This window comes from Balaenoptera acutorostrata, chromosome 17 (assembly GCF_949987535.1).
Source record: "Balaenoptera acutorostrata chromosome 17, mBalAcu1.1, whole genome shotgun sequence".
NCBI classification, from domain to species: Eukaryota; Metazoa; Chordata; class Mammalia; order Artiodactyla; family Balaenopteridae; genus Balaenoptera; species Balaenoptera acutorostrata.
The window spans coordinates 7409805-7431230 of NC_080080.1; the positions used below are offsets into that span (position 1 = coordinate 7409805).

Sequence of the window (21426 nt, forward strand, 5' to 3'; positions counted from 1 at the left end):
GCTGACTGCACACCCTCTCCTTCTGCAAATGTAGCGCTTCTCTGGACTTTGGGGACCAAGTCCAGGAACAGAGTGTAAGAGGACGCAGACTAGAGAAAGGCACCCTCTCACCGTAAAACACTAGAGTGATTTAGAGCAAAGGGTACGTGCTTTAAGGACAAGTGTGTGCTGTCAGATCCTGGATTGTCTCCAGTGAACCCCTGATACAGCAGGTGTGATGATGCCCGGTTGGCAGGCGCTTGTAGGAGCTGGAAATGGCGCTCATGTGCCCGCCACGGCGCCAGCGTGTAACAGGGGCTCGGGAGACCGTGGCTTTCCTTATTCTTTTAATACCTCCAGTTGATGTTTCTTTCATGTAGATGGTAATATCCCCTTGGCCACTGCTTATGGTGCAGTTATTGACAACAAGAACTCTGGTCCAGTGAATTTGTTTAATAAAAAATTCTGCTCAGCACGCAGCAACTTGACCCTTAAAATCGATGCTCTTGCTGCTGGCACGTGCGTGTGAAGGTGGGGACACGATGCTCTGAGATGTTTGTTGAAATCATGTCCACTGCTAAGTCCCAGAGGGCGGTAGGCAGAACGTGGAGGGACCCTGGGCCACCACACTCAGAGGTGCATTTATATTTATTGAGCCTCTACTGTGTCCCTGCACTGTGCCAGGAACTTCACCCCCCTCAACTCTGATCTCCACACAGTAGATACCATTGCCCGGATTGGACACCTGAACAACCTGCATCTCACTTAAGTTAAGTGACCCCCACGAATCTTTCCTCGAGGCCCATATCCACGGGCTTCAGTCGCCGTTACAGTAGTGGCCAGCCTATGCCGTCTGTCACCCCTTCTGAGGTACGAGGACCCTCCCTGACGACAAGCTCATCTGTTGCTCAGAACAGCCTTGGGATGAAGTCACATGAAGCCTCATGATCTCTCCTCTTGTAGTTAAGAAACCAGGTGGCTCGGGGGGGATGAGGGCTCGTGTGCTTTGACTATCCAGGAGGTGAGGGAGTGAGAACTGGGGCTTTGCCTCCGAGTCCTAGGCCTGAGCGTCTCTCACCAGATCTTCTCAGTCCCTCGTTGACGGCAGAAAGGGGGCAGTTGGGGAACCTGAGGTTGCTGTGCCTGTCGCTTCTGTAGCTGCTTTCAGGTCTGCACTGAACACGAGTTTCTCAGGTGAGACCCACGTGTCACCCAGCAGGAGTGCAAAACGTCTCAACTGGGATGTTCCATGTTTGCATACTTTGCACATAATTAAAATTAAGGGCTTAATGTCGCATTCCACCTCTCATAGATGTGTTTCTTTGGGGGACTCTGGATTTTCTTAGACTAGGGCAATTGTAGGACTAGAGGACGCAGAGTTAGGGCAACTCTCACTTTATAGATGAGAAGTGTAGACCCAGGGAGGTTGATTTCTGTCCTCGCTGTTTCAAAATCGGAGCTAGACTTCTCATTCATTCCTCAGTTTCCGTGTGGAGCATCTTCCCTTCCTAACCAGACACAGCAGACAGTCTCTCTGCCCTCAAGTCCTCATTGACTTGTTCCTCAGATTTGTGGAATCTTTGGTTTGTGTGCAGAAGTGCATTTGGGGGTGATTTGATTGAAGGTGTCCCTCTCACGTGTGGTTCTCAGCTTTTTCCTGCCATCACATGGTTGTACTCCGGGGCCTCGGGAGCCTGACTAAGCTGGGCCCTGGGTCATGGCCGGTTTCCCACGGGCTCTCTGTGGATGTAGGGGTCCCCGTGCTGAGCGGTGCCCCAGCTGCGGATGAGATTGAGCCTGAATGAGAACCACTAATTCAGCCCTGGGCTTCTCCCTTCCTCCAGGTCAGGATGCTCTTCTTGCACACATGCGTGTAAGTCGTGCTTCTCAGTTAACTGGGACTGATGAGGCAAAATGAAATTGATTCCTGCCAGCCATCCTCATCCTAACTGTAATTGCCCTTTCCCTTTCCTCTCTGTCCACCCCTGTAGTAGTTTTCCATTACTGTTGTGATCAATTACTCCAGCTTTGTAATTTAAACAACACAAGTTTATTGTCTTATAGTTCTGTGGTTCAGAATTCCAGCACAGGTCACACTGAGCTAACATGCAGGTGACATGTTCTTTCTGGAGGCTCTAAGAGAAAATCCATTTCCTTGCTCTTCTCTGGCTCCTACAGGCCGTCTGCACTCCTCGGCTCGTGGCCGCTTCGTCTGTCTTCAAAGCCAGGTGAGAGCATCCCTCATCTCTCTCCTCCTCTGACTCTCCTCTTCCAGTTTGAACGGACCCTGTGATTACAGCGCACCCACTTGGATAACCCAGGACAATGTCCTTATCTTAAAGTCAGAGGATCAGTAACCTTAATTCTAGCTGTAGTCTTAATTCCTTTTTGCCACATAAGGTTCCAGGGATTAGGACGTGGTCATCTTTGGGGAGGGCATTTTTCTGCCCACTGCATTCCCCCACTCTTTTTTCTTCCTTTCACATTTATGTCTGGTAGAAATTTTTCATCCATATCAGAAAATATGTAGTATGCATCTCCTACATTCCCTTTTCCTACCCACAGCAAACATTATGAAGAAATCAAGCATCACTGTTTTACTGATCTGAGATGAGACTTCAACATCTTGGGCAAATACTGCTAATCCATTGCAGTTGGCTTGCTGGAGGAAACCAGTTTGCCTTTCCAGATCTGGATGTGTAATTTTCAATATATAATTTGTGTCAGGAAACACTGTGATAAAGGCAAACTCCTGTATTGCCTTTTAAAATTACATGGTGTCACTCATGTATTTATTTTAAGAATAAAATTAAAATGTATTAACTAAATAAGATTTGGAAAATGCTTTTTGGTTCTTTTCCTTGGGGGAATTTTTGGATATATTTTTAGACATGGTTGAGGTCACACTGTAAATGAGCATTTTTTTTGATGGAGATTAAAATGTCAGCTTTATCAGTGATGAAGCTCTACTAGAGAATGTGGCTTAGATGAGTGGCCGGATGGTTTGCTAAGAATACTTCGCTTCTGAGTTAGAATAACCTCACAGTCAAAGGGCAGACGGGGGCACCTACATACTTTAGGCATTATAAATATTGCCTTTTTTCTTTATCCTCATTTCATAGGCCTTTTTTCATTTTATGAAAATACATTAACTACTTTTACTGGCTGCATAAGGATGAGTATCATAGTTTAATTTCACATTCCCCTCATAAGTGGACAGTTTGGTCGTTCCCAGTTCTTGCTGTTATAAGTAACCCTACAGTAGACGTCATACCAAAAGCATTTCTATGTCACCCTAAAATCCAAAGACTATGAAACACCGGGCAAAGCCCACCAAACCACTGAGGGTTCACAGACAGTGAAGGTTTTATATGTGCTTCTTGCAGCTGTAAATAAAATGCCTTCCCTAGGGTGGGGCTGACACAATCGACCTTAAAGATGTACCAGAGAAGGTGCTCGGACGAGAGGAACCAGCGTTGAGCCAGGAGTCTCTAAACAGGAGCAGGCCTGTTCCCTTGGCCCAGCTGTTCAGCTCTCTGCTTCCTGCACATACACAAGCCGTATGCCATTCCGTAAGCAATGGGATCACCAGGCAGACTCAGCTGTGGAGTTTTTTCTCCATTAGGCTCATGTGAACCCATAACTCTGCGGATAGAAATGTTCTCAATCATAGGGCTGCTGGATTCTGTGCCCGTCTCCTTGCACATCAATAATAAAAAGTGGCTTTATTTAATTTAAAAGCATTTTGAAATAATTTTAGACTCACAAAAAGTCTCGGAGTTCCTGTATACCTAGCACCCACCTTCCCTCGGTGATAACATCTTTAGCTATAGTATATTGTCAAAATTAGGAAGTGGACTTTGCGACACTACTATTAACTAAACTATAGACCTTATTTGGATTTTACCAGTCTTATCTATTTTTTTAAATTTAGAAACTATTTTTAAAAGTAGTTTTAGGGGAATTCCTGGTGGTCCAGTGGTTAGGACTTGGCGCTTTCACTGTCAGAGATCCGGGTTCAATCACTGGTTGGGGAACTAAGATCCCACAAGCCATGTGGCACAGCCGGAAAAAAAAACCAAAAATCTAGTTTTAGGCTCATAGCAAAATTAGAAGGAAAATATAGAGACTTCCTATATACCACCTGACTCCACTCCCCCTCCACATACAGCCTCCCCCATTTTCAACATCCCCACCAATGTGGTACATGTGTTAACAATTGATGAACCTATATTGATATATCATAATCACCTGAAGCCCATAGTTAATATTTGGGTTCACTCTTGGTGTTGTACATTCTATGGGTTTGGACAAATGTATAATGACATATATCCACAATTACAGTATCATACAGAATAGTTATACTGCCCCCAAGATCCTCTTTGCTCTGCCTATTAATCCCTCTCTTCCCTCTGCCTCCTGGCAACTTCTGATCTTTCTGCTGTCTCCATAGTTTTGCCTTTCCCAGAATGTCATGTAGTAGGAATTGTACAGTATGTAGCCCTTTCAGATTGGCTTCTTTCACTTAGTAATTGCATTTAAGGTTCCTCCATGTCTTTTCATGGCTTGATAGCTCATTTCTTTTTAACACTGAATAATATTCCATTGTCTGGATGGACCACAGTTTATGCATTTATCTACTGAAGGACATCTTAGTTGCTTCTAAGTTTTGGCAATTATGAATAAAGCTGCTGTAAACATCCATTTGCAGGTTTCTGTGTGGTCATACGTTCTCCGCTCCTTTGGGTAAATACCAAGGAGTGCGATGGCGAGATTGTATGGTAAGAGTATGTTTAGTTTTGTAAGAAACCCCCAAACTCTCTTCCAAAGTGACCACGCCATTTGTACCACGGTAGCTGTGCCATTTGGAAGTTCATTGAGATTCTGTTTGGCACTTGAAAATTTCTGAGAGCAATGAGATCTTGTAGAAAAACACAGGCTTTAAGACAAGACAGACTCAGGTTTAGAACTAGACAGACTGTGCCACTTAACAGGCTGTGTTATTTAACTTCTTTATACAGTTTTATTGTTTGTAAAATGTTGATGGCAATATCTGTCTCCTGGTATTGAAGATATTAAAGGCAATATCACTTTTATGAGAAGTGGATCTGGTACATGGTAGATGATCAAAAAATGTTGGCTCTTCTTCCCCTCCCCTGTCTCTTAAAAATGACTCCAATTCCTAAAAGAACCAAAGCAAGGATTATAAACCAGTCTAATCATGCTTTCAATTTATGTTTGTAAATCACTCATTCTAAATATTTTCCAGGTGTTGTGTTTTCCTTATATATTTTCTTAGATGTTGGTGTTATTTTACTTTTGTTGTTGCTTATGGCTTTGGAGTTAGGCAGATCAGGATCAGAGTCTTAATGCCACTACTTACTAACTAGCTGACCTTTGGGGATTTTGATCCTTCGCCTTTTTGGGCCACTGTCTCCTTATTTGAAAATTGGGAACAATGATACCATTATTTCAAGGGCTACATTAAGAAGGAGAGGTTGATTTGAGGGAGCAGATTAGAAGGAATATGCCCCCGTTGCTTTGGACAGACCTGGACCATCAGCCCTGTGCAGGCCAGCTCCAGGGAGGAGGTGCTGGGAGGGCCTCAGGCTTGCTCTCTTGGTAACGAGAGCTGGGGGGCTTTCTTTTTAATGGGAGCAGCTCTGGCCTCCTGCCACCCTTCCCATCAGATTAGTTCTTCTCTTTCAGTAAACCTGGAGGCCAGCCCAGCATCCTTGACTATACCACATTCCCATGTGGTTCTGAGGCAGGGGCTCCACAAATCATAATCTGCCAGCCACTGCACTGGGTTTTGAACTGTGCAAAGGAAAGGTCCTATCTGACTTTTTATATAAAGTGTGTTCCTGTAAATAGCATATAGCTGGATCTTGTTGTGGCCTGTATATGTGTGTGTGTGTGTGTGTGTGTGTGTGTGTGTGTGTGTCCATGTGCCCGCACGCAACCAGTCTGACAGTCACTGCTCTTTAATTGGACTGCTTAGTCCATTTACATTTAATGTAGTTTTTGGCATGTCTCACTTGAAAAGTATGGTCTTGGTGTTTATTTTCTCTGTCATGTCAGTTCTTTTATCCTCTCTCCTCCTCTTCTGGCTTCTTTTGGGTGAATCAGGTATTTTTTAGTATTCCATTTGACTTTTTCCCCTGAGAGTAGAGATTTTCTTTTTCAGGTAAATTTTAAATTTTAGAACAGTTGTAGAATTACAGAAAAATTGTTATGGTAATATGGAGAGTTTCCATATTCCACATACCCAGTTTCTCCTGTTGTTAGCATCTAACATTTACAATAGTACATTTGCTACAACTAATGAACCAATATTAATACATCATTAACTAAAGTCCATATTTTATTAAGATTTCCTTAGATTTTACCTAATGTCCTTTTCCTGTTCTAGGATCCCATTAGGATACCATATTACATTTAGTCATGATGTCTTTTTGGGCTGCTTTTGGATGTGACAGTTTCTCAGACTTTCTCTGTTTTTGATGACCTTGGCAGTTTTGAGGAGTACTGATGAGGTATTTTATAGTATAGCCCTCAATTAGGATTTGTTTGCTTTTTTATTTTTAAATAAATTTATTTATTTTATTTATTTATTTTTGGCTGCATTGGGTCTTTGTTGCTGCACACGGGCTTTCTCTAGTTGCAGCGAGCGGGGGCTACTCTTCGTTGCGGTGCATGTGCTTCTCATTGCAGTGGATTCTCTTATCTTCTCTTGTTGCAGAGCATGGGCTCTAGGTGCACGCGCTTCAGTAGTTGTGGCACACGGGCTCAGTAGTTGTGGTGCATGGGCTTAGTTGCTCCATGACATGTGGGATCTTCCCAGACCAGGGCTCAAACCCGTGTCCCTTGCATTGGCAGGTGGATTCTTTTTTTTTTTTTTAATTTATTTATTTATTTATTTATTATTTTTGGCTGTGTTGGGTCTTCGTTTCTGTGTGAGGGCTTTCTCTAGTTGCAGCAAGCGGGGGCCACTCTTCATCACGGTGCGCGGGCCTCTCACTGTCTTGGCCTCTCTTGTTGCAGAGCACAGGCTCCAGACACGCAGGCTCAGTAGTTGTGGCTCACGGGTCTAGTTGCTCCGCGGCATGTGGGATCTTCCCAGACCAGGGCTCGAACCCGTGTCCCCTGCATTGGCAGGCAGATTCTCAACCACTGCGCCACCAGGGAAGCCCTGGCAGGTGGATTCTTAACCACTGTGCCACCAGGGAAGTCCCTGTTTGCTTTTTAACTATACTTTCTTTGTTTGTTGTTGTTGTTTTTCTTTTTTCTTTTTAGTTATTGCTGTGGACATCACACTATGCATCTGTATTTTAACACATTCTAGCTAGCTGCAAATATACTGTTTTATGAACAATGGAAGAACCATGAATCATTATAGTTCACGTTACACCCCTCCTACCCTTTGGGTTCTTGTTGTCATATATATCACTTCTCTTTGTGTTCTAAACTCCTCAATATAGTGTTAATTTTTGGTTTAGTCAGTATTTAAAATATATGTAAGAAACTATAATCTTAAAAATGTCTTTTATGTTTACTTACATATTTAGCCTTTCTGGTGTTCTTTATTTTTTTTCCTGCAGGCCTAGCTTCCATCTGATAAATTTTCCTTTAGTTTGGAGAACTTCTATTAGTATTTGTTATATATATCTGTTTTGCTGGAGTTGAATTATCTCAGCTTTTGTCTATTTGGAAATTCTTTGTTTTCATTTTTGAAGAATATTTTGGTGACTATAGATTTCTAGGAGGACACCACTCTAAAGATGTTGTCCCATTATGTTTTGTCCTTCATTATTTCTAACCCTTATCATTTACCCCTATATGTAATGGTTCTTTTTTCCCTCTGGTTTAGATTTTTCTCTTTTTCTTTGTTTTTTCATCATATTAACATCATTATGTTTAGGTGTGGTTTCCTAGTGTTTACCTTGCTGAGATTTTGGATCTGTGGGTTGATATCTTTCATGAGGTTTGGACCGTTCTCAGCCATTATGTCTTTAAATATTACTTCTGCTTCATTTGCTTCCTTTTTTTCATCTAGGACTATAATACCTCATATATTAAACTGTTTGATATCTCACAGCATTCAGATGATCTGTCTCTCTTTCTGTCTCTAATTCTTCTTTCTCTTTGTGTTTCAGTTTATATGATTTGTATTGATCTTCAAGTTTACTTATCCTTTCTCTCATGTGTCAGTTCTGCTATTTAGATACTCAAATGATTATTCATTTCTGACTTTTTTTGATTTATAGCGTTGACATTTAGTTCCTTTTTATAGTTTTTTTCTCTGCTAAAAATTATCATTTGTTCACACATGTTTTCTATTAGAGCCTTTAACTTATTTATCATCATTATTTAAATGTTTCTGTCTAATAATTTCAATCTGAGCGATCTGTGCATCAGTTTCTATTGACTTTTTTTCTTGAATTGGGTCACGTTTTTTTCTTTGCATATCTCATAATGTTTACCTGGACGCTAGATATTACGTGTGAAAGAACAGTAGAGACTGTTGTCCATGGGAAAGGAAATGCCTCTTTGTATCAGGCCATTAGAGTGCGGACTGTACAGAGAATAGCAGGCCTGACAGCTGTCCTTTCAAAGCTGTAATTGCGAGCTTGGCCCCTCGTTGGTATGTGGTTGTTGAGGCAGTCCTGTTTCTCTCTGGTTTTCTGCTCCTTGCAGAGCTCTCTCCCCTCTCTGCCCAGCCCGACCTCAGGAGAGCCTACAGTGTACTTGGTGAAGGCTTCGTACACTTGATGAGGATGGTAGTGGACTTCTCTTCCCCAACCTGCTCCAGCCCTGGAGTCCTTGCTGTGTTTTCTGTGCACCCACTGTGTGCCAGGGCAGAGGATGTTGGGATGAAGCCAGGCCTCTGTCTGCCCGGCTCACGGGTCTGGGGAGAGCCACCGTGCATAAAAAGCAACAGCAAGTACGTTAACTGCTGCAAGAAAGTTAGGTACTAAGCTCTGTGGGAACCCAGAAGACCAGCTAACTAATTATTACGACTCTATCATTTTTTAAAAGCTATGTTTTATTTGAGTTAATATAGTATTATCTTATCATGCAAAATCTATAGCTTTTGAAACCTATAGGAACCAAAAATTTCTGATCGACTGATATCCACAAATCAAAGGGAATTAGTGTAATCCCTTGTTGTATTTCTGACAATGAAATGGGTCTCAAAGGCGTTCATGATGTGTCCATGTGAAGCAGAATCAAGTTATATATATAGAAGATGCCAGGCAGCTGAGCTCATAGGCTGTGTAAGGGGCTTAGATACTAAATTGAACAGAGGTGGTGTTTGGATGAGTTCAGCCAGGAAGTGAACTAATTTACTCCTAGTTTTCACTCTAAACTTAATAAACAAGGAAGTGAAAGTACAGAAATGATGTCAAAGAAGCAGAATGTTTAGAACCACACATTTATAAACAGTTCAAGTTAATCCTGAGTCTGAGATCCTCAGTATCCCCCAGAATGCTGAGTCACCCGGCATTGCTTATAGCAAGCATTGTGGCTTTATTTCTACTGTAACTTCGTCTGTTACCCAGGTGATGGTTTCATCTTTCCATGAGAAACTTCCACCGCGGTGTTGAATGTTTAAGTATCTTGTGTCAGAATAAAAAAGACAGGTGGGGGCTTCCCTGATAGCGCAGTGGTTGAGAATCTGCCTGCCAATGCAGGGGACACGGGTTCGAGCCCTGGTCTGGGAGGATCCCACATGCCGCGGAGCAACTAAGCCCGTGAGCCACAACTACTGAGCCTGCGCGTCTGGAGCCTGTGCTCCGCAACAAGAGAGGCCGCGATAGTGAGAGGCTGCGCATGGCGATGAAGAGTGGCCCCCGCTTGCTGCAACTAGCGAAAGCCCTCGCACAGAAACGAAGACCCAACACAGCCAAAAATAAATAAATAAATAAATTTTAAAAAGACAGGTGGACCAATCCCTTTTATAATAGCCATCCGCTGGGCATTTCAACAGGTGTTTCATGTATGTTACCTTATTTTGCCCTCAAAACTACTATGATGTAGGTATTGATCTTCCTGTTTTACAGATGAGGAAACAGGCCCAGAGTTCAGTTAAGTAACATACTCGAGAGTAACACAATTCGTAAGTGGAGGAGCTGGGATTTTGAGCCTTGTCTCTTTGTAGACAAAGCTACCCTCCATGCGTTACCCTCCACTTTCCTACTCTGAAGCCAAGCAGAGGGACGTTCTGACTCCCTCATCCTTTTTTTCCCCTCACTGCTTTGATTATATAAGCCTGCAGTTAGATGTTTAGCTATCAAGACTCAAGCAAAATCTTTAAGCAGAATGCTGAGTGAGTGTAAACTTAGCAGCTGTAGCGTTTCCCAAGATGAGTGGAAATTACTGAACCATGGGGCAAAGAGAGTGAGAAGTCCATTGTAGGGTTGCTGTCGGTGGTGTTTATTTTGCTTTTCAGCTCTTAATATCCATGAAAGTGGAGAATCTGAGATTACATGTTTCCCTTTTTTCCTTTAAGTGTGTGTATGCCTATGAGGAGGAAGAAGGGCCGTGGCGGGGGGCGGGTGGTCAGAGGGGCCATTTATTAAGTTGTTTTGAACTGGAATGTCTCTGCTAAAAACCTGTTACACCATCTTCAGCTTCCTTGTATTTTAGATTTTTTAAGCACTTTGGGGGATTAAAAAAAAGGAAATCGGATTGTTTTCTGTTAAATTAAAATCCTGTCTGTCTAATAGTGTGCAGTATATTCTCTGGAAATATTGCATTTTTTTTTTTTTTAATTTTTTATTTTATTATTTATTTATTTTTGGCTGTGTTGGGTCTTCGTTTCTGTGCGAGGGCTTTGTCTAGTTGTGGCAAGTGGGGGCCACTCTTCATCGCGGTGCGCGTGCCTCTCACTATCGCGGCCTCTCCTGTTGCGGAGCACAGGCTCCAGACGCGCAGGCTCAGTAATTGTGGCTCACGGGCCCAGTTGCTCCGCGGCATGTGGGATCTTCCCAGACCAGGGCTCGAACCCGTGTCCCCTGCATTGGCAGGCAGATTCTCAACCACTGCGCCACCAGGGAAGCCCGGAAATATTGCATTTTGACAGCATAAGCGATTACAAAAAAAAAAATCAATCATTGGAGAACATTTGAAGAGTCTTCTAAGCTCTTGCATGAGAAGCAATTAGTGTGGATTGATTTACCGTTATTTATTGTGATGAGATAATTGCCTCAACATAAGGCATTTTGGAACTTTTGGTACTCCATGGTTTTAAAACATTTATTCTTTTAAATTGTTTAATTTGTCTCGGGCCTTATTTTACAACAGAGGTGACTTTGTGCTTGGTGAAATATATGAAGACCTGGCTTTTTTCTCTCTGGATCCTTGGCCCCAAGCTTGGATTTGTCCCTGTTGTGGCCACCCCAGGAATGAAGTTCCCACCTTGTGCTCTCAGGCTTATAATCCTGAAGAGACAGGGCCAAAAAAAAAAAAAAAATTACAAAACTCTTCTCTTCTGCACAGATGGTACAGGGAAGCTTTGACTGAAGGCTTGGGTTGTAGACCACAGGGTGACCAGTAGGACAAAGAGACGGGGTGCTACTCTCATTCACTCTGACAGCATTGCTTTGAAAACTTTGGCACAAACCTGTTTAAGGGCTGACCCTGAGGAACGTGAGTCCGTGGACGTCCACTTGCCCCCGGCCCTCCTTGGGATGCAGGTCCTTTCCTTTCTGGTGTGTGTCTCTTTGCTTCTGCCCCTGTGTCCCTTTTCTCCTTGTCTGTCCCCTGTGACTGTGCATCCTTAGGCTCTTTGTATGTATGTCAGGTTGGGGCTTAGTTTACCCGTCCCCCCACTTGGTTCTACGTGTGCGTCATTCACATCTACCTCTGAGCCCAGGCTAGAGAAGGAGGTGAGGGAGCCAGGATTCCAGACGCAGATGCTCTTTAGGAGTTTCCCGTATCGGCATCACCGTGTGTCTTATAATTTACAATCTCCGTCCTTTTTCCTATGAATATGCATGTTTTGAGGCAGTACAGATCCAGTCTCTTGGCGGTTGACCTGGCCCAGTGTGTTTTTCTCTTGCTACAGGGTGAGGGGCCTGCACGTGGCTCTGCTGAAAGGGCTCTCGGAGCAGCTGTGGGGATGCACTCTGTAAATCTGTGAAACATGTCAGTCTCCCAGCCCATGTCATCATCCAGAACATTCTCAAAGGGCCACTAGCTTTGCTGGATGACCCTGTGCGGGGTAATGGGACTTGGCAGTTCACAGATCCAATGCGATGACATTTCTCTGAGTGGAAAAGAAGTTTGTCATGGGCGCCTTTACCACTGAGTAGGGAGATTTTGAAGCCAGCGGCCAATCAGTGGGGGTTTTTGTTTTGCATGGTTTGTTCTGCAAGTCTCTGGTACCCACTGCTCTCTGTTGGCTACAGTGGGCGACTCAGCAGAAGTGTAAGGCATGTGGCTCAGGGGGAACATGGTCTACCTGGGGGCTGGAGGATGGCATAAGGCGGGATTTTCCAGAGTGTGTTCCTTAGAACACTGGTTCTGTGGGATGTTTCAGGCATTGTGTGGAGGGGCGCAGCGTGCAGTGATTCGCAAACTTATCTCACTACAGAATCCCTTCCTCCCTTTTCTTCCCCCCAGTGTTCCCTCCCAGCACTTAGGTTTTGTGAAACAACTTGGGAAACGCTGGTTATCGGAGAATCAAAGAGTAGAAAAAAATAGTGTATCGAGCCCCACATATATCTGCCCTGCAGCGGCCTCTGCTCGCCCCCAGAGTTAAGGCCCACACCCTGCACACCACAGGTGGCCGCCCAGCCTGGCCCCGCCTGCCGCTTCACCCGCCGCACACCGCGCATCTGCCGCAGACACGGTGCATCCTCGCTTGGCCTCACCCCTGCCCTTCCCTCTTCTCGTTGCCCTTCTCCCAGAAAGCCACGGGAGTCTCTCTTCTTCTTCTGGTCTTGGTTCAAATGCTTTATTTTTTCCGTGCTGTCTGACGACATCTGGCAGATTGTGTAGTTCCTTGTTTATGATGCTGGAATGTGCATTCTGTGGGAGCACTTTTAGCTTTTGTTCTAGTCTCAGCAGGGAGGCAACACTTAATAAATACCTGTTGAGTGAACAAATGAGTAAATGAATAGATTCCATAGAAGTTCAGTGACATAGGCTGAAGTCATCTAGGTGGAGGTGGGCCTCTGGGCTCCTTGCAAGGCTTGTAGCCGCCAGGGCACAGGGTTCAGCGGCTCTTCGTCGCTGGGCCCTGCTTGCTCTTCTCTCTGCTCTGAGTTCACTGTGTGGCCTTGCGCTCTCGGCACTTCCGTCCCTCAGTAGTGAGGTTAAAGTGAGAAAAAGCACGTGTAATCAAGCGTGGTCCCAAGGTCATGGGGTTCTCTAGATTCACCCAGTGCTGTTGACCTCCTGCTGAGAGTCAGGCACTGCACGAGGTGGAGGCTCGGTGCGGCCCCCCAGGAGCTGTTCTCTTAGCAAAGAGCAGATTTAGTATCTGGAAGTGTATTGTTTTCTTAGGTCAGGCATAGTGAGCCTTGCTTCGTTATTGTGTTATGTTCAACATATATCTCAGAGGAGATTCCTGTCAAAGGGAATGTGAGTACTCTTTTTCTGGTGTGTTCCTTGAAAATCTGTGGAAATGTAGACATGATGGACTTCAGTATGGCAGTGCTGTTAACTGTCTGACCTGCAGTTTTAGAGGTAGTGGTGGGTAGCAGGCAACCCCGTGGGCTGTCCAGATGGGGGGCTGTGCAGAGCCAGGTCCCCAAGGGGGGAATAGGGAGACCAGGGGAAGAAAAGTGAGTAGTTTGTGTACCAGAACTTTATGTGCTGGAAATACTACTATGAAAACAGTATTGTCTTGTTGATCCTGTTAATTGGAAACACAAAGACATTTGCAAAGCTGAAAATATACCATAATAGGGAGAGCTGCAGAAATCATCCGTCTAATCCGTCCATGGGGGAGATTGTTGCTGAAGCGGGGCTTGTTGGCGGGGGGCCTTGCGGTCAGTACACCAGCGGCCAAGGGGCGTGGCACGTGGGCTTTGGGGCCCGGACAGACTTTGGCTCACACCCAGCTTGCCTGGTGACTGTATGACCTTCAGCAAGCCACTTACCCTCCCAGGGCCTCTGCCTCCTCACCTGGGAAGTGGGAATTGAGGTTTCTTCCCAAGGTGGTCGTGAGGCCTGCGGTTCGCAGTCATTGTCACCAGTGCACTCTGGCTCCCCTCCTTGATCTGTCCTTCCCCCAGTGCTCCACATGTAAGCGTGGACATCCTCGAATCCCACATGCAAGTATGCAGGCCAGAAGGAATACCCTCCCCTCCCCTTCCCTTCCTCTCTTTCTTTCTTTCTTTCTTTTTTTTAATAAGGCAGTTTGCCCTGAGTTTCTATGTCTAAACCGTCAATGATAATAATCTGATAGCGTCTCCACGCAGGCTGCCCTGTTTATGTTACCACTACTCCTTGTGCTAAAATGAGGAAACGTGCCCGGAGTTGCACAGCTGTGAAGTGCTAGATCCCCACTTGAGCCCAGGTCTCTTTGCCCCCCCGAAACCCCTGCCACTCAAAGTTTGTGCAAAATATTCTGGACCACAGAGCTCTCCATGGCCAACGGTGGGGAAGCGTCTGTTCTGATTGTTTCTTTCCAGAAATAAAATCCAGGTAAGACAGTTAGAAGAAGCTGTCACACTTCATCCTGTCCTTTCCAGGCTCTGATGAGATGAAACTGTCTCGTAAGTCTCAGACATAACTGAATTAAGTCTCTGAGGGAGGGGAGCCCTGAATTAACAGTGCTCGAGAACCCTGGGTCCTGCCCTCCCCCTAGCCCAGCTGCACGCTTCTCAGGGTGACTTGGTGCTGGCTTGCATTTGAGGGAATTGATGGCCACCTCAGACATTTATGAAAAAAAATTCCATCTTCCTGTCGGGTTTTCTCAGCTGCAGAAGCGCGGCTGTAAATCTTATAGGTGTTCTACAGCCCAGGCCCCAGGGAAGTGCTTGCATGATCCAGGACCGTCTCTCTCCACCGTGTAACTTGATTTAAGTTTGGCGATGCTAGTGTTACAGTTAATATTTCCTCCAGGCCTGTGACCAGGTCTCTCTTTAGAGAGACACTCCGACTGCAGTCTTCTTTTTGGACCTTTTGGGTTACGAAGGGCGGATATGCTAGAACCCCGTTCTAGTATCAACGTGATTTTTGTCACACCGATGAAAGAAAATAAGGGTAAAGATCGCTTTACATGTCAGGGTATAAGTGCCTTTGCTATTGTTGTTCTTAACATTACTAATGGCTGCCACTCATTGGGTGCTATGTCATTCAAGGCATTTGATCTAAGTTACCTGTAATCCTCAGAAACCTTGTGAAGAGAGTTTTGTTTTTTTTTTTTTGGTCACATATTTACCTATTTAATGAACCATTTCTTTTTTTACTTCTCTTGTTATGAAATAGAAGGTACCTCCAGAATATTGCATATACACGAGTATGTGGTGTGATGAATGATTATGACATGAACACTCATGTCCCACTGCCCAGAAATGGACCACTGCCAGTCCTCAGAGCCGTTTCATGGGGCCTTCCTGAGCCCACCCCCTTCCTCTAGCCAGAGGTGACCTTTATCCTGACTTCGCTGAGAATTACTTTCTGGTTTCCTTTGTAGGTCTACCATCCATTTATACATCCCTACACAAACTAATTTAGCATTGCATGTTTCTGAACGTTATATTATCTATATATCTATATATGGGCATATATCTCTATATATGGATTCATATATGGAACTTATTATATTCTTTTTTCTCAACTTGGCTTCTTTACTGAACGTTATGTTGGTGAGACTGCATGTCTCCCTCCTTCGTCCGTCCTTTGTGACACCACACTTCCCAGTGGGACGTGGCACACGCAGTGCAGCCCCTGTGGGAGTGTTCATCTGCTCAGCTCATCCATTAGCCGTAGGTGGACAGTGGGGCTGTTTCTGTTGTGTTGCCGTTACCAGCTCTGCTGCTGTGCACTGTCTGTGTGCGTGTCCTGGTGTGCTCGTCTACGAGATTCTCCGGGGTGAACACACCTGGAGAGGACTTGCAGGCTGTGGGCACCTCTTCAGCTTTACGAGGCGATCCCCAACCGTTTTCCACAGTGGTTGCACCAGGTTACGCCAGCAGTAGAGGTGCACGGCCTGGAGCCTCTGTTGCTCCACGTCCCAGGGTGAACGTTCAGGGTGGCCAACCTGCTGGGCCTGCACTGGCCTCTCTGTGTGGCTTTATTTTCATTTTCATGGTGGTTAATGGAATTGAGCCCGTTTTCGTATGTTTTTTGGCCATTTGTATTTATTTCTCATTCCTTTTTTTAAATAAATTTATTTATTTATTTTATTTATCTTTGGCTTCGTTGCTGCACGTGGGCTTTCTCTAGTTGCGGCGAGCGGGGGCTACTCTTCATTGCGGTGTGCGGGCTTCTCATTGCGGTGGCTTCTCATTGTGGAGCACGGGCTCTAGGTGTGCAGGCTTCAGTAGTTGTGGCACATGGGCTCAGTAGTTGTGGCTTGCGGGCTCTAGAGCGCAGGCTCAGTAGCTGTGGCTCACGGGCTTAGTTGCTCCGCGGCACATGGGATCTTCCCAGACCAGGGCTCGAACCCATGTCCCCTGCGTTGGCAGGTGGGTTCTTAACCACTGTGCCACCAGGGAAGCCCTCTCGTTCCTTTTTTTAAAAGAATATTGTTCAAATATTTTCTCATTTTTTTCTATTGAGTGGTTTTGCTTTCTTATTTGTTTTCAGGAATTCTTTATATATCGGGGGTGTGGGTCATTTTTTTTGGTTACATGTTGTGAATGCAGTCTCTCGTGCTGTGGCTTTTTTTTCCCCACACCCTATGTAATGTCTTTTACAGTTGTTAAACTTAATGTCGTTTGAAGAAACGTTCTACCCAGAGTTTTAGTTTTAGTTGCTGCTGGGAGGCGTACAGGAGTCAGTAACAGAAGGAGGAAGGTGGCTTGTCCTTTCTGCTTTAGCCACATGGGTGTAGTAGGGAGCCCACCTGGGCCGAGCCTGCCTGGCTGCCAAGGGAGCACAGGTGAGCCTCGCTGGGACAGACTCTGCTCTCCGGGTGCTGTAGCCTGGAGCGGGTCGGGGTGGGGGTGGGGGGCTGGACCTCCAGAGGACAGTTACGCCGCAGCAGGATTCATACCGCCAGGTTTTCCTAGGTGCTGGGGGGCACATGGGAAGGAAAAGTCACATCTTCCCAGGAGTTAGGGAAGGTTTCAGAGGTGAAGGTGCAGAGAGTAGCCTGTGAGCTAAGACTTTTGCAGAATGAATGGTAGCTTGTCTGGTGAACATTTCCAGACAAAGCATAGACATGTTTCGTGACTTGGGGATAAAGAAAAAGTTGAACTCATCCAGCTGGGCTGAAATCCGTGAAGCACAATAGTGTTGTTTTCTTTCAAAGCAAAGAGGCGCATTGTTTTAAGTGGGGGGAGGGTGGGTATATTCGCTGGTGTAATCCCGTGATTCATGCTTTGGGGATCCAGGACTGGAGGCTTTGCTTCGAATGAATGGGTCGGTGCTGAATCCAACTGGATCAGCCTGTTCCTTCGGATGATGGGCTGATCTCCACTGTCATGACATGTTTCACTGAGACAGCTACATCCCCTTCTTGCCTTGGCTCGTGCAGTATTAGAATCAATCGGTTCTCTCCCGAGGTTATTGAGAAAAAGAGAGATGGAGCCTGACGCAAGGAACTCAAGTGGAAGGGGGCGCCACGTCAGAGGGCAGGGCTGAATGCCTCGTACGGCAGTCTGGGGGCCCGCCGAGGGACAGGGCCAGCTCACCTGGGCCCCAGAAGTTGTCCTGGAGGTTAGCCAGGTAGAGGAGGGCAGGCGGGGGTGTTGCTAAGAAAAAGGAGCATCCTGGCAGCGTGAGTAGAAGCAGAGGAGAGATGTGGAGGAGCCCCTGGGCGGTACCTGGCCCGGAGCCTGACTCACCTTGTGAGAGAGGCGTGGCAGGTGAGGCCACCTGGGGCTCTGTACATGCGTCAACACCAAGGTCTCCCTCTGGTGCAGAGCTGCCACGTTCTAATAGCCTGGCTTCCACCAAGCAGCGTCTAAATTGTCTCGCACCAACCAGCGCACTTAATTTAGGTTGTAACAATCATATAATCTTTTCCAGCATTTTGGATCCAAATTCACCTGAATACCAATTAGACTTGTGGTTTATCTCCTTCTTTATCTCTGTCTCTCCATTGACCCGGTTGTTAAACTAAGGCTATGAAATCATGACTTGTGGCCGTAGGTTTTACCCACAGGTCATCCGGAACCTTCTCCCTTGCCATTATGCTTCCCCATCCTCTTCAGAGAGCATCAGGCCCATCACAGAGGGAGAGGCTCGCATGCTGATCTCTGAGCCTGTGGGTGTAGTTACAGGACCGTGATGCCGCACGTGGTTCCACTCAGTGGCCCGCAGGGTCCTGCCAGGTGAGAGCCTTCCTGCTTGCTGTGGACGGAAGCCAGCAGGGCGCCCTCTCCTTCTGCCAGAAAGCCATCCTGTGCTCTGTGATTGGTTACCGATGTCACGACCTTGGACATAACGTCCTCACCAGCTTCTCATCTGTTTTAAACATTCCTCTGAGTCCGTCTCTTGACGCCCGTGGGAGATTGCATTAGCCTCTCTCATGTAGTTCGATGTCTTCTCACCGGGTTTGTCAGAGCCCGATTTCACATGTGAGATAGGACTTCCTGTCCTCTGCTGTTTTCTTTCTTTCTGTTTGAAGAACCAGAACAGCAAATCCTCAAATTGTGACAAAGTGTATTTTCCTTGCTTTCTTGACACAAGTCTGAGAACTTAGAGTTCCAGCCTCCACAAGTTCAATTGTACTTTTTCTTTCAACTCAAATGGATGGTTGTCAGTGTACCTTTTGAGGAGGATCCTTTGATGCGTCTTTTGAAAAAGGCATATCGTTTGCATTGTTGAAACATCATTGACACCTGACCTCAAATCCAGCTTCTGCCCTTGCCTTCTCCCTGTGACCTGGCCTTTGTTCTTAGCATGTTCCTGAAACCAGCTATTTTCAGTCAGGCCACAAGCCCACCTCCCTGATGACCAGTCCCAGTGGACACTTGTTAGGCCTTATTGGATGTCTTAGTGCACTTGACTCTGTCAGCCCCTCCCTCCATGAAGGACATTCGTCTCCAGACACCCCTGATTCTTCTGCCTGCTGCCGTTCTTTCTTGTCCTTCCTCACGAGCTCCTCTCTTGCTGTTCCTGTGTTCCCGGGTGCTGTTCTAAGGCCACTTGTCTTATCACTTTACACACTCACTGGCAATGGGTGTGTTCTGTCCTAGGGCACTTTCTGGTTGCCCGTGCTCAGATCTGTACCTCTAGCCCAGAACTGTCCTCTGAGCTTTAGACTCCGAACACCTTATATCTTCAAATGCTTTCTGGACCTGCCCTCCTGGATGTCCAGGGCTCTGCGTTCTCCCTCTTTCTCTCAGTATCTGTAGAACTTTCTCCACGGCTGCCCGGATACCTTCCTCCTGTGTCATCCGCGCTGGAAACTTGGGAGTCATCCTGAGGCTCTCTGTCTCTGTCTTCTCACACTGCATCTCCATCTTCAGGTCGGCTGATCTTTCCTCCTCCACCTCTCTTAAACTCTCTCTTCCTTTCCCATTGTTTTTGTCCCACTCTCTCATTTTAGGCCTCTAGATCTCTTGTCTACACCACTGCAGCAACTGAACAGTTGATTCCCTGCCTTCAGTCTTGTTCCTTTCAAATCCACCCTCTGTTAATTTCCAGAGTGAACATTGTGAAGTTGTCATGTCACCCCCTGCTCGATACCCACCGGAAACCCCATCTCCTAAAAACCCCATTTCCTGATTCGGCGCACGTCCCACTGTGACCTGGCTGTGTCTGCCCTCTTCTTGGCTTCCACCTATCCCTGCCTCGTCCCTGCCCCCCAGGAACGGCCAGCATTCCTCCCAGCTCACCATGGAGGTCCTCATTTGTAGAAGTTGATGGTGAGATGTGGGCTGCCTTATGTCTAGAAAATCCAAGCAAACCAAACCATGCCCCTCCCAGGGAAGATAGATGTTCAGGAAATGACAAACGGGAAGTCAAATCATCTCTTCATTGCTGGCTGGTCTGGGGCGCCAAATCCAGTGCAGACCAAGTGGTCAGGCTGGGAGACTGTGAAACTTTGGGCAAATTCCTTAACCCTTTTACATGTCAGTTTCTTATCTGTAAAATGGAGATAACAATTGTACCTACCACATGAGGAGGCGGTGAGATTTCCAGGAACTAATCCATGCAAAACTTAGAACTATCTGGCATATGATAGCTATCAGTGAAGGTGAGCTAAAATAGTTATTATGTTAGGTCACATTACTTAACAAATCTAGTGCAACACTGCATTGTAGGCATGACAACGGGTTTCTGCCTTGTTTTTGATCCACTTTCTTTTTGGATGTTTTGTCTTACATGCACTACAGTACTATAGCCTGCATATATTTTCCTCAACTCTTGGCTGGATTCTGGCCTGAAAGCTCTTGATAAATAACTTCCCTTTGAGGTGTAGCGTCCTTTGCTATCTGCAAGTAATCAGACTTAGGAAACAAGTTTTGTGATTTAGTTTGCCTAGATAGCATTTAATCTTTGCAGTTGATAGCTTAAGTCCCCACACTCTTGTGTATTCAGGGGATCACGAACCTCTCTCATTCGTTACTATGTCCCCAGGGTGAGAGAACAATGTCTGACTCATAGCAGGAGGTCAGTAAATACGTGCTCCATAAGCGAAATCCCAAGATGTGCACTGTTAATAATGCAGTCAGACTCTATGCCTGGCGTTGGGTGCAGGGGCGTCACCCACGCTTTTCTTTGCCTATGTCTCCTGCTCCACAGCGACGGCCCCAGCAGAACTCCCTGCTGAAGTGTGGCAATGCCCCACAAGTTCAAACTTGTTTGGCGTGAAAGGCCAAGATGCAGCTCAGCTACACCATTTAAAGAGAGAGCGTCCTAAGAAGAAGTTAGGTGGTGATTGATTTCGTGTGAAAGGTGATGGCAGCTTCAAGGGAGTAGAAGAGAACGGGAAGCTTTATCCTCCTAAACCCCTGGAGCCATTCAGCAGTGCAAGGGGCCAGGGGTCTGACCTCCCTGCCTCTAACAAAGGCTGAGATCACAGACTGTCAGAGGCTGCAGAAGGCTGTTTTGTCATGGAGGGAGGCTTGGTCAAAGTCAGTCTTTGAAAGTGTCCCTTTCAACTTTAAGAATTGAAGATTTTCATAGAAATCAGTAGGTCAGAAACTGATTTCTCACTTGGGCTCACCTCTACATTTTTTGGCCTATCTGCTCACGTTTTGGCCATTCTTCTTTTCATGAGCAATTCTACCAAGGAGCAGGCGTGGGGAGTTAAAGGAGTCGAAACTCTCATGAGGCAGTATATCCACTTTGCTAGAAGAAGAATGGAATTGG

At 45.9% G+C, this 21426-nt stretch overlaps 1 protein-coding gene across 6 annotated transcripts in view; it reads left to right on the plus strand.

Annotated features, from left to right (window-relative positions):
- Positions 1 to 21426, plus strand: part of ZFAT (zinc finger and AT-hook domain containing) — a 414334-nt gene that overhangs the window by 116616 nt on the left and 276292 nt on the right. The gene's annotated exons all lie outside the window — the stretch shown is intronic.